This window comes from Eptesicus fuscus, chromosome 3 (assembly GCF_027574615.1).
Source record: "Eptesicus fuscus isolate TK198812 chromosome 3, DD_ASM_mEF_20220401, whole genome shotgun sequence".
NCBI lineage: Eukaryota > Metazoa > Chordata > Mammalia > Chiroptera > Vespertilionidae > Eptesicus > Eptesicus fuscus.
In genome coordinates this window covers 100,293,321-100,306,052 of record NC_072475.1, presented here as the reverse complement: position 1 = coordinate 100,306,052, position 12,732 = coordinate 100,293,321, and the positions used below count along the sequence as shown (strand labels likewise).

General features: G+C 39.9%; 1 protein-coding gene across 1 annotated transcript in view; it reads left to right on the top strand.

The window, feature by feature from the left end:
• Positions 1–12,732, top strand: part of ROBO2 (roundabout guidance receptor 2) — a 744,230-nt gene that overhangs the window by 595 nt on the left and 730,903 nt on the right. The window lies entirely within an intron of this gene.

Below are 12,732 nucleotides of genomic sequence, written 5' to 3'. Positions count from 1 at the left end.
GAACACATTAGTAGTCGCCTACTGTTGTTTTTTTTTTTAATTCATTGAGGAGTTGGACAATAAATGATGGGATCTTAGTTTTGTTAGAAGAGAATTATTAAAGGAAACCTCTTGAAAGAGTCTGATACTGTGGGACTGCTCTGTTGGGTGTTTGTTCTTGTATCTGAACTTTGACTGAGACACTCAAGTGAAGAAAATTAGTGATGGATGTTGCACTGAAGGTTCATTGAGTTAGGAATGTGGGACCAGGTCTCTCAGGGAAAAGTGTGTATCGCCTTCATGCTGGCCAGTGCCCTCCTCGTGTGAAATCAGAATGAAGAATTTGGATCATAGTGAGAACACTGTCAAAAGGGGCCTGGACCAGACTCCAAGCAGGGGAAACAGAAGCTCCGGGCCTGCTGGGGGCAGCGCTGTCCCCTGTGGCAGACACAATGGGGATCGGAAACAGGTGCCGGCTGTGTCTCCCTCTAGGTTGAGTCAGTGTGTCAGGCAGCCAGCATTCTGCCTCTGATTCTCCTGTCTTTTGTTCAGATTTGGTTTCCTGGTATATTTTCTTTGGATGTCAGTTTCTTGTGAGAGAATTGCAAAATCCTTTTTTTTTTTTTTTGGAGCCGTTTTGAATGACAAGTGGAAGTAATCGTTAATATGTTTTATTGTTTGTTCAAAGAAGGAAATCCAGAGGACATTTGGTAGTAACCTTCTAGGGACTTTAATTTTTTACATCACTGGAAAGAATTGGTCTAAGGAGAAGACTGGAGCTTGCCACCTCCCCCTCCCGAAAATGGGGATTGTAGTACTTTAGTTTTTTTAAATACTGTACTTGTAAAGATTTGGAGGTGTATTGGTCCAAATATTTGAGCCATCAGAGTTGCTTGTTGCTACATAAACTTTGCTCCAGCATATGCATTGTGGACACATTCATTATTTGGGACACTGCCTGCTTTTTGCCCGCCTGTAGGAGCTAACTTTGTTCTTGGCAGCTGCGATGCACAGAACCCGATATATTGGACTCAGAAAGGAAGCTTTTCTATAAACATGAGGCAATACAGATGAATTTGCCTACTGTCAAGTGGCTGTTTTCAATCCTGGACTACATAAGTACCTTTGCCGCCCAGCGATAGAAGGCAAGGCATTCATGTGGGCACACTGCCTCTCTCTTCCCCGTCCTAAGTGGTAGATGTTTAGGAATTAATCACTGTGAATTATAGTGTGGCAATATCTATAGTCACATCTAATAATTCACTATGCATTTTCTTTAATACATTTCCCTCTACAATACATTTACATCTCCATTACAAAAAGTTTTACATATTTTTTTTCCCAAATGTGTTTGAGTATTAGGATGAGAAGACTTGGATATAAGTTTTTGGGTAATGTGTTCTCATAAGACATGAATTTACATTTTTCAATACCAGAAATACATGTAAAAGCTATATATGAGACTACAGAATTATTGCCAAGTTTTGTTGTTATTGTTGTTTTTTTATTTTTATTTTTTGAATCAGTGTGTAGCTAGGAGGAATACAATTAAATTGCTCAGTGGAAGTGACAGAGGGAATCAGAAGAGCTTGGTGTTACAGAATGTAATTAATGTACCAGAGTGTTTGGAGATATATGAAACAAATGCAATTAACCAGCTTGCTGGAACAGCAGTAGGAAGACATCATTTCTCTCCTGTCCTCCCTCCCTCCTAGCCTGCCTCCCTCACTTCTTCCCCTCTCTCCCTTCTTTCCTTCTCCCCCATCCCCACCTTCCTCCTTCCCTAGGGACACACGTAGGACTTTTGTTCTGATATAATTTTATAGGATAAGGGCGGGGGGATTTGTGTCTGGGTCACCATCATGCAGCCAAATGTAGAAAAGAAAAAAAAAGCCTAGGGTTGAGAAATTGAAAAGGCAACATTATTTTTTTTTTCTGTGTTAAACTAATTTTTGTATTTAGTATCTAATATGTCAAAAGCAAATAAAACTGTGGACACTTAGTGAGTTCCTATGTAAATCATACTGTTGACATTGGATTGCCTTTGGTTTACTCCAGAATGATGACAGCCTCTCCATGGGGACTGTTGAAAATTTGGGATGTAGACAACACTGCCCTCTAGGCTATTTCAACGCCGGGACTGAGTGTTCACATGTATAATGAGGGAGTTGGCTGGTAGGCTCTTGAAGCTCTCTTACTCTTCCAGGATTCCAGGATTTCTATCTACTTATTATCCTTCTTATAAGTGTGTGCTCATTCTCCCCATGAATTTCAAATTTAGAGAGGCTTGTACCATTTCAAAGATATACTGACTATCCTTGTGCTAGACACAAAAATTAATTTTATTCAGTGACAAATGATACATAGATTTGCATTGAAATTTGCTTGGTGGGTTATTTATATGTGCATTTTTATGGCATATGAAGAATGTTAGCATTTTTCCTTCTCATAGAAGGTACATGCTAATATTTATGATTGTTCAGTATTGTGTGTCTGTAGGAATCCACAGAAAATAAATGTTAAGTTAGTTGATAACTATAGGCAAACTTTTCTATTTGGGATGTCAATGCAGATTTTCTCTTTTGATAGAGATTAATCAAATGCAGATTTTTCTTTTCTATTAATAGGAAATTATGTAATGAACTTAGCCTTTGTTCTCCAGATTTTCTTTATTTTTAAATAAGGATATGGTTTCACAGTCATTTACAGGGAACTAATATAAACCATCACAAGACTTTTAATTACATCTATATCCCATACGTTCTGTCAGTTCAATAATTTTATGATACTTTAATACTTGTAAAAGGATACTTTTAAAATGAGAATAGTTTTCTTATCTAAGCCTTAACTATTTTTTTTTCCAGTGTTGTTTCCTTTAATGAACCCCATCTCCCTGAAGGATGATGCGGGTAGCTAGGTGGTAGCAAGAGGTGTTCACTTGAAGATTCTACCCTGATTGAAGGCTTTGCCCATATGCAGCCTTAACTATTCTTAAATGGAAATGACACACATGGTATTTGGGGAGATAAAGATAATGTGTGTGCACAGTGCAGATATATAATCTCATACAGTTTTATACATTTTGCTAAAGTGCTTCTTTTAGTAATAGGCTCATTATTGTAGCCATATGTAGTCCATTTCAGAACTTAAATTGCATATAAGTAACCTGAAATTTGTTCTTGGGACTATGCAGTAATATGAGGTTTGAATTGGCTTTGTTTGAATAACCTTTGAGTCTAGGCAACATGTGGACCATAAACCAAAAGGATTTCTTAGAACATCAAAAAAGACTATCTTAAAGGGGGGAAAAAGTCACGGTTATACGAAAAGAACAATTCTGGCCATCTCATCCCTGAGCAGCCTGCATAAAATAGCATTTTGATAATGAAAATATGGATATGCAAGCACATTGAATACATTTGGATGCATATATAATAATGAAGGGAGCTCATGTATGTGGGATGAGTGTCCAGTAAAATCTGCTTCAGTAGTTCCTGCATTCTGTAAGAGATAAATTTACTTCCTATTTGCAATTTGGTTTTGAAGAGTATTAGGAAGAAAATTTTCCTTTTACTTATTTCTTCTCCTACTCATCCTCTTCTCCTCCTCCTTCTTTTTTGAACCTGATATAAGGAATTAAAGAAGTATTTGAAGAGTAAAAAAAATAAGTGAGGCTGTTTCTTGAATAATCATTTAGAACATCTGCATTTAAAGGAGATATGTTAATAATGTTTTACTTTTGGGTATATCCAGTTGGGTCCCCAACTTTATCATTTTTCTTTTCTAATACTATGTAGCTTTATGGAAACTTATTTTGTATAGATCCTATCTTTTTTTTTTTTCAGTTTAGACAGACAGAAGTCTACAAATCGGAGTTCAAGCAGACAATGGAAACTTATAGAGTATCATTTTATAGATTAATTTTTAAAGAAAATATTGTTATGTTTTTTATAGTATCTCCAGGTATGGACCTATCAACCTAAATCAAATACATTAATATTGATTTTTTTCTTCTTTTTAATTATTGACTAAAACATAAAGCCTTTTAGGGGAAATTCCCATATATTTTTTAAAATGTGTCAACAGTGTGATATATTGTAATAGAGATCTAATATAGCATTTAAAGTGTGTTAGTCTCAAAATAAATAAAGTGTAGCAATCTCACCCAAAATATATATCTGTAACTCAAAACAGTATTACTCCTAGAGGGAGGCGTAATCTAGGCCTCAAACCTTAGTGTTTTCTTCTGCATTTGCATCTAATACTTAAGACCATTCATCTCATTGCTGATACTTCTTAACATTGCCCAGTCACTGTGTGGAAGACTGTAAGTTCCATGAGTTTATAGTGTGGCTCTTATACCATTGTAGTTCCAGGGCCTGGCACAGTGCTGGACATGTCTAGCTGACTGTTTGACATCTTTCCATGACAGCTAATAATATATCAAACTGAAGCCTGCGATAGAATCTGCTCCTTTTCCTTGTCATCTCCAGCTCAGTAAATGGCATCACTAGTCACAGAGTTTTTCATGATCCCAAACTAGGATTCATTCTTGGCTGGTACTCACAGCCCATATCCAAATTGTTAGTGAACTCTGTTGACTGTAAACAAACTCAGCCAGATATTTCTTCAGCAAAATGGGTTTATTTGAGAGCAGCAAGAAATTTCAATCTGGTACATGCAACCACGGTGAGGCATGTGAAAGTTTGCTAAAACAAAGAAGGGGGAAATCTTTTATAGAGGGGAAGAAGAAGTTAGAAAGGCCTATTACAAACAGTTTCCCTTGCTGTGCCTCATGATGGAGGTAGGGTGGGAGAGCTTCCCATCCTGTCCTCCCTACTTCACTTTAAATGAGGTTTCTGTTAATTAATTTTCACAACCTTTTGAAATATATCCTGGTACCAACAATTTTATTTGTGTGTTTGTGATTTTCAAATATATAGCAACATTGAAAGAGTTGTACAATGAACACTAAGATATCCCCACTTGCCCAGCTGGTGTGGCTTAGTAGTTGAGTGTCACGGTTTGATTCCAGTCAGGGATCATGCCTGGGTTGCAGGCTTGATCCTCTGTGTGGTGTGTGCGAGAGGCAGCCAAACAATGATTTTCTCTCATCATTGATGTTTCTATCTCTCTCTCCATCTCTCTTCCTCTCTGATATCAATAAAAATATATTGTACATATATTTTTAGTAAAAAAGATATCCCCACCTAGATTCTACCATTATTTCACTTTACTTGATTACCGTATATTTATCCATTTATCCATCTGCTCTTTTATTGTTTTGGTGCATTTTAATTCATCTTATTGTTTTGATGCATTTTCAAATAATTAGGTACCAAATGTTTCTTGCTAACACAACCACTACAATCCTGGACAAAACCTGGACTATTACATTAGCCTGATAAATTATCATTTGTTTAATTCCTGCTTGTCCTATCCCTGCACCTTACCCCATCCCAGTTTCTTCTCTACACAGTAGCCAGAAGGACCTTGTAAAAGCATGTGAGATCATGGCAGCTCCTTGCTCTCAACCTTCTAAGGGCTTCCATGCAGAACCCTTCACAGCAGTTTACAAGGCAGTTCAAGTCCAAGCCCCTCTCTACCTACCTAACCTCATCTCTTCACACTCCCTACCTAGAGCCCAGATTTAGAGCATTGTTTTTGATGTTCTGTTTTTGACTCGGGGCTTTTGTATTTGTTCTTTTATCTACTTGAAATGCACTTCCCCAGATCTCTGCATGGGTATGTTCTTTAATTGATTTAATAAGTCCCTATCCAAAATCGTCTCTTCAGAAATATGGGCCATCCTGTCTAAAATTGCTCCCCTTACAACACTGTTGGCCTGCCCCTATTACCTGTCTTAATTTTTTATAGCACTTGTCACTTCCTAGAAGTGTTAGAGTACTTGTGTGTATGTGTTTTTGTGTATTGTGTGTGCATCACCAACTGTGAAGGGATTGACATCTTATCCTACTTGCAAGCTAAGAAGTTAGACTGCCACAACTTGATGAGTGCAGGCAGGAGACATGAGATTCCTAGGTGAGAGATGATGGACTTCATTAGTCATGCCACAGCAAGCAGCATGACTTTATGTCTGTATCGATTTACCTTGACCCTGAAGTCCATTGGGGGCAATATACTGGGTCCCAAGTAGACATAGTGGGTTAGCCTCACAGCTGAGGAACCATGAGTGTGGGAACCCAGATATTTTATAATGGGAAATGAAGAAACTTGCCCAATCTTTACCCTGGAGGAAAACATTATCTTGACTGTATTGGACAGTAAAAAGTCTGCCTTCTGCTCTCAAAGGAGACTACCTCTGTTACCCAGGACTGCTTGCTATATACATATCTTTGAAAAGGTAGTTTGGAATGAAAGACTAGTGAGTGCCTCTGCCAGCAAATCATGCAGAAACATGAGCATCCCATGGAGAATTTCACTCAGATATAGACAGAGATGTTTGTTGACTGTCTGACTCTAACACTGAGCTTCTATAGCAGGGACTTAGCTTTGTTTGTCATGTTTACCAATGTCCCAACAGTGCCTGGAGCACACGGTGACACATAATAGATATTCAAATATTTGTTAAGTGTATGAAGACGTGCTTATGGAGTACTTTTGAGATGTTTGTTTTCATGCCCTACCCCAACACAGGAAACACTGTTCATTTGAACTAGGTTAATTTATATTTTGGGGTGTGTGCATATATAGGTAGGCAGGCAGAAAGACAGACAAATAGAGAGGGTTATCAAACATGCATATTTTGACACAAAGGACATCATGATTTCTGGTGATTTAATATTCTGCCTTTCACCTGTCAGGAGGTATAGAATTGACCATTTACTTTAATATGCCTCTCTTATTCTAACCAAGAATATTTTCTATAATTGTGGTTTTCATGGTCACTCTCTCCCAATACCCACAAACACTGCTGTGCTGTGTTTTTTATCACACTGTTGTGTGGGGTGTATATTCAGGCAGGGTTCTCCTTCAGATGATGCTGATGTGCCATAACAGGACCATTGCACTAAGGAATGTTGACTTATATGATGATATCTAGTCCAGAAACGGATACTTTTTCTACATTTAGGACAGCTTTCCCTTTCAGCTTTAGCAACAGGTAGAAATGATTATTCTGGTACCAAGATAGAATTAATCTAAAATTAACCTCCAAATGTATGGATCTCTAATAATTGACAATTATTAGAGGAGGATTGAAAGTGGTAACGTTGCAGACCCTACCTGCTGTTACAAACAGCGTGGCCAGGGCCCTGTTTACTATCACTGACAATAAACTGTTATAAACTCAGGAATTTGGCAGGTAGGACCATCTTTATAGACCTTTTGATTTTAAGAAAATAGCTTAAAGGAATCAACTGAAATATATATCTATATTTTTAAAAACATTGAGATAAAGGTCAACATATACATTCTCTAAATTTTGCTACTGAAATATTTTCTCCCAATTACTTTATTGAGATATAATTCACACACCATACAATTTGCCCACGTAAAATTTACAAAGAAGCTTTTTTCGTTGTTGTTGTTAATCCTCTCCAGAGGATATTTTTCCATTGATGTGCAGAGAATGGAAGGGAGGCTGAGAGACAAAGAGAGAAACACCATCGATTGGTTGCCTCTGGCACTGTCCCAACCAGGGCTGGGGATCAAATCTTCAACCAAGGTACGTGCCCTTGACCGGAATTGAACCTGGGACCCTTCAGTCCTCTAGCCAATGCTCCATCCACTGAGCCAAACCTGTGAGGGTACAAAGCAGTGGTTTAATTCATGGAGTTGTGCAGCCATCACTAGAATCTAATTTTAGAACTTTTTAATATAAAAATAAATATATAAAAACCCTGTATCATGTTCCTTATCTACTACCCCTTCCCAGCCCTAAGAAACCACTAGTCTATTTTCTCTATAGATTTGTTTATTCTGGACATTCTATATAATAAAGCCCTAATATGTAAATCGACTGAACAGCGGAATGACCGGCAGAACAACTGGATGTGCACTGACCACCAGGGGGCAGACGCTCAATTTGGAAGCTGCCTCCTGGTGGTCAGTGTGCTCCCACAGGGGGAGCACCGCTCAGCCAGAAGCCGGGCTCATGGCTGGAGAGCGCAGCAGTGGTGGCAGGCGGTAAGAAGGGAAGGGTCCCGGACTGGGAGAGGGCACAGGCTGGGCTGAGGGATGCCACCCTCCAGTTCATGAATTTCATGTACCGGGCCTCTAGTTTCATATAAAGAGAATCATACAATTTTTGGTCTTTTTGACTAGTTTCTTTCCCTTAGTCCAGTGGTTCTCAACCTTTCTAATGCCACGAACCTTTAATACAGTTCCTTATGTTGTGGTGACCCCAACCATAAAATTATTTTCGTTTCTACTTCATAACTGTAATTTTGCTACTGTTAATGAATTGTAATGTAAATATCTGTGGTTTCCGATGGTCTTAGGCTCTACAGCAGTGGTTCTCAACCTGTGGGTCTGACCTACAGATTAAGAACTGCTAGCAGGGTCGCTTAAGACCATAGGAAAACACAGATATTTACATTACAATTCATTGACAGTAGCAAAATTACAGTTATGAAGTAGCAACGAAAATAATTTTATGGTTGGGGGTCACCACAACATGAGGAACTGTATTAAAGGTTCGCGGCATTAGAAAGGTTGAGAACCACTTAGTCTAATGTTTTTAAGGGTCATTTATATTCTACCATATATCAGTGCTTCATTCCTTTTCATTGCTGAATAGTATTCCATATCACTTATCCCTTGAATTATCAGTTTATGGGTAGTTAGGTTGTTCTTACTTTTGGCTATTATAAGTTTTTCTGCTATGAAGATTCATGTATTGATTTTTGTGTGCACATATGTTTTTATTTCTCTTGAGTGGAATTGCTAGGTCATATGGTAACAGTATGTTTAACCTTCTGTGGAACTGCAAAACTGTGATACAAAGCAGATGAATCATTTTATATTCTCACTGACCAGGTATGTGGTAAATTTATTCTTTTAGTTCAACTTGAAAAGAAAACATTGAATAACCTTTATGAGTTCGATATGATGTTTTGTAGAGAAGCCATTTTATATAATAATTATATGCCTTAAATTTCTAATAGTCTTTTTTTTAAAATATATTTTATTGATTTTCCACAGAGAGAAAGGGAGAGGGATAGAGAGCCAGAAACATCGATGAGAGAGAAACATCGACCAGCTGCCTCCTGCACACCCCCCACCGGGGATGTGCCCGCAACCAATGTACATGCCCTTGACCGGAATCAAACCCGGGACCCTTCAGTCCGCAGACCGACGCTCTATCCACTGAGCCAAACCGGTTTCGGCAATTTCTAATAGTCTTAATTTCTAATCCCTTCAGTGATTATCTACTATGTCTTCTTAATTGCCCTGTGATGTTTTACAAATGAAATTAACCCAAATTGAACTTGTTACTTGTAGCAGAGACCTCAATAATACTATATATTAATTGTAGAATACAAAGCTAGAAGTTTTACAATTATTGTGATACAACTCTCTCATTGGTTGGACACATGGAAAACTGAAGCTTAGAGAATTTTTGTCCTTTGTCACAGATAACCATTGCTACTTAGTTGCGGAGCTAAAATGAGAGTCCTGGGCTGTTTTATCTCTGCTCCATGTTTCTCTTGAGACACTGTTTCCAGCTTCTCAGACCTGGAACTTTTTTCTGAACATGTCACCAAGAAAGTTAACTTGGGATACTTTGATTCAACACATGGGTATTGAGCACCTACTTATAAATGACACCAAACATGCTGAGGACTCTGTAAGGAGCACAATGACCTGTTAAATAGTCCCCACCCTCGAGGAGATCAGTCTTTAGTAGAGAAGATAACAGATGTTCAATTCACTAACATAGAAGTAGTATCTGGTAAGTGGAGGTTGAAGGCACACACACATAGTCTGCAGACTCAGAGAAGGAATTGATGTATTTTCAGCTGGCGCAAACTGGGAAGGGTTAATTCTGAATGGGTCATTTAACCTGGGCCTTCAAAGATGAATGGAGTTTTATTAGCCAGCGAGAGTGAAAATTCCCTTTCTAGTAAAAGGAATAACAGGATAAATGGCATGGAGATGATAGGTATGCTAGGGGAAAGGCAAGAAGGCTAGTTTAACAGTAAAAGAGTTTGTTCATAGGGGAAGAAGTGTGAGATGATTATTGAAAGGCAGTCAGTCAATGAACATTGCTGAGTAAGTTTGAGCAAATAATTTAATGTTTCCATGCCTCACTGTCCTTATCTGTAAAATGGGCATGATAACATTGTCTATCTCATACAGTTGCTACAAGGGATAAATGAATCCTACCTAATAATAGACAGATATGCAAATTGACCATACCTCTGCTACACCCAAGCCACGCCCACCAGCCAATCAGGGCGAGTATGCAAATAAACAGAACCAAGATGGCTACAGCCACCGAGAGCAAGGTTTCCCAGGCAACAGAGGGAAACAAGCTTTCCGCCTGCCCTTGACAGGCCTAAGCCTCCACTCAAGCTACAAAGTTTCAATTATAGAAGGTAAACAAATTCAAACAGAATGGCAGCAGCCACGGAGCTGGAGAGACCAGGCCAGGGTTGCCCGTGGTAACGGAGAAAGCAAAGCTTTCCGCACACCCTGGCTGGGCTCAGGCCTCTGCCTAAGGCTACAAAGTTTCAATTATAGAAGGTGAATTAACTCAAACAGAAATGGCTGCTGATGGAGCATGCAGGAGGCTTGGCTCCGCTCCAGGCTACAAAGTTTCAATTGTAGAAGGTAAATAAATTCCAGATACCAGTTCCTCTGCTTTTGTCGCCAGGGGGCGTGGCTGGCCTGCAAACCACCACAGGCCCCTTGCTCAGGCTGCCCCATGCCCCAAGGGAACCCCCACCCTTATCTGGGACACCCTTCAGGGCAAACCAGCTGGCCCCCACTCCTGCACCAGGCCTCTATCCTATCTAATAAAAGAGTAATATGCAGATTGACCACCACTCCAACACACAATATGTCTGCCCCCATGTGGTCAAAGATCCTGCCCCCATGTGGACACAAGATGGCCACCACAAGATGGCCAGCAGGGGAGGGCAGTTGGGAGGCACCGGGCCTGCAAGGGAGGGAAGTTGGAGGCGATCAACCCTGCAGGGGAGGGCAGTTAGGGGTGACTGGGCTAGCAGAGGAGGGAAGTTGGGGCGAACAGGCTGGCAGGGGAGCAATTTGGCATCAATCAGGCTGGCAGCGGAGTGGTTAGGGGGTGATCAGGCTGGCAGGCAGAAGTGGTTAGGGGCAATCAGGAAGGCAGGCAGGCAAGCAGTTGGGAGCCAGCAGTCCTGGATTGTGAGAGGGATAATCAACTGCCCATTTAGGGCAGTTGGACATCCCTCCAGGGGTCCTAGATTGGAGAGGGTACAGGCTGGGCTGAGGGACACCCCCCTCTCCATGCACGAATTTTGTGCACCGGGCCTCTAGTATACAAATAAAAATATATGTATATGTGTATTACACATATATAGAAGTATATGCTTATATGTAATATAATGTTCTATATGTAAATTATATATAAAACACTCTGAATAGTACCAGGTACTTAATAAGCACAACTTAAATATTATTTGTCTCTATATTATTAGTAGTAATTTTACTATTATTTCCTTCTGAGTATAGAAGTAAAGTTTAGAGGGCTTTGGAAATCAGGTTACTTATGTATTACATGATAATCTAAAATAATAAAACAGTAATATGCAAATTGACCGCACCTTCGCTACGCCCAAACCACGCCCACCAGCCAAAGCCATGCCCACCAGCCAATCAGGGTGAGTATGCAAATCACCCAACAAAGATGGCAGGTTAATTTGCATATGCTGAGGGAGGGAGGAGTGAAGACTGAAGACAACTTAGAAGGAAGAGGGAGGAAAAGTGGAAAGCAAGGTGGCTGCCAGAGGGAAAGCCCAGGTGGGGTGGGGTGGGGTGGGGCGGAGCAGGGCGGGGTGGGCGGCAGCGGCCTGCGAGTGCAGGCACAGCGGCCGCAACGGCGGCGGCGGCAGCAGCGTATGCGGCGGCAGTGGCCGCTTGCAGGATTTTTCCTGCAAATGGGCTACTAGTTTAATTATAATTTTCATATAATCTTTCAAGCATGAGACTTCAGGTGATTGATTAAGAACTTTTGCCTCGCCCTAGCTGGTTTTGTTCAGTCGATAGAGTGTCGGCCTGTGGACTGAAGGGTACTAGGTTTGATTCCAGTCAGGGGCACATGCCCAGGTTTCGAGCTCGATCCCCAGTAGCAGGTGTGCAGGAGGCAGCCAATCAATGATTCTCTCTCATCATTGATGTTTCTATCTCTCTCTCCCTCTTCCTTCCTCTCTGAAATCAATAGAAATATATTTTTAAAAAAGTACTTTTGCCTCTTAAGGGGACTCATCTGTGGCCACACCTATGCAATTGTGACAAACGTTCTATGACATGTATGTTTCCATTGCATCATATGCTGATTACAGAACAAATGGGAGTCCCAAGTGAGTGGTATTATGAGTTAAAAGAGTAAACAAGAGAGTCATACTACAAATAGCAATTTATCAACAAATAAAACAGGCTTGTTAAGCTGCATTCTGGTTCATGTTGACTGATTTACATTTTATCAAGAATATAATTTATTTGGTGCTCTTGATATAAAGTGCCATGAAGATAAATCTTGTATAAGACAAACTTAATGGGCTTTAAGTAAATATTCCTAATTTT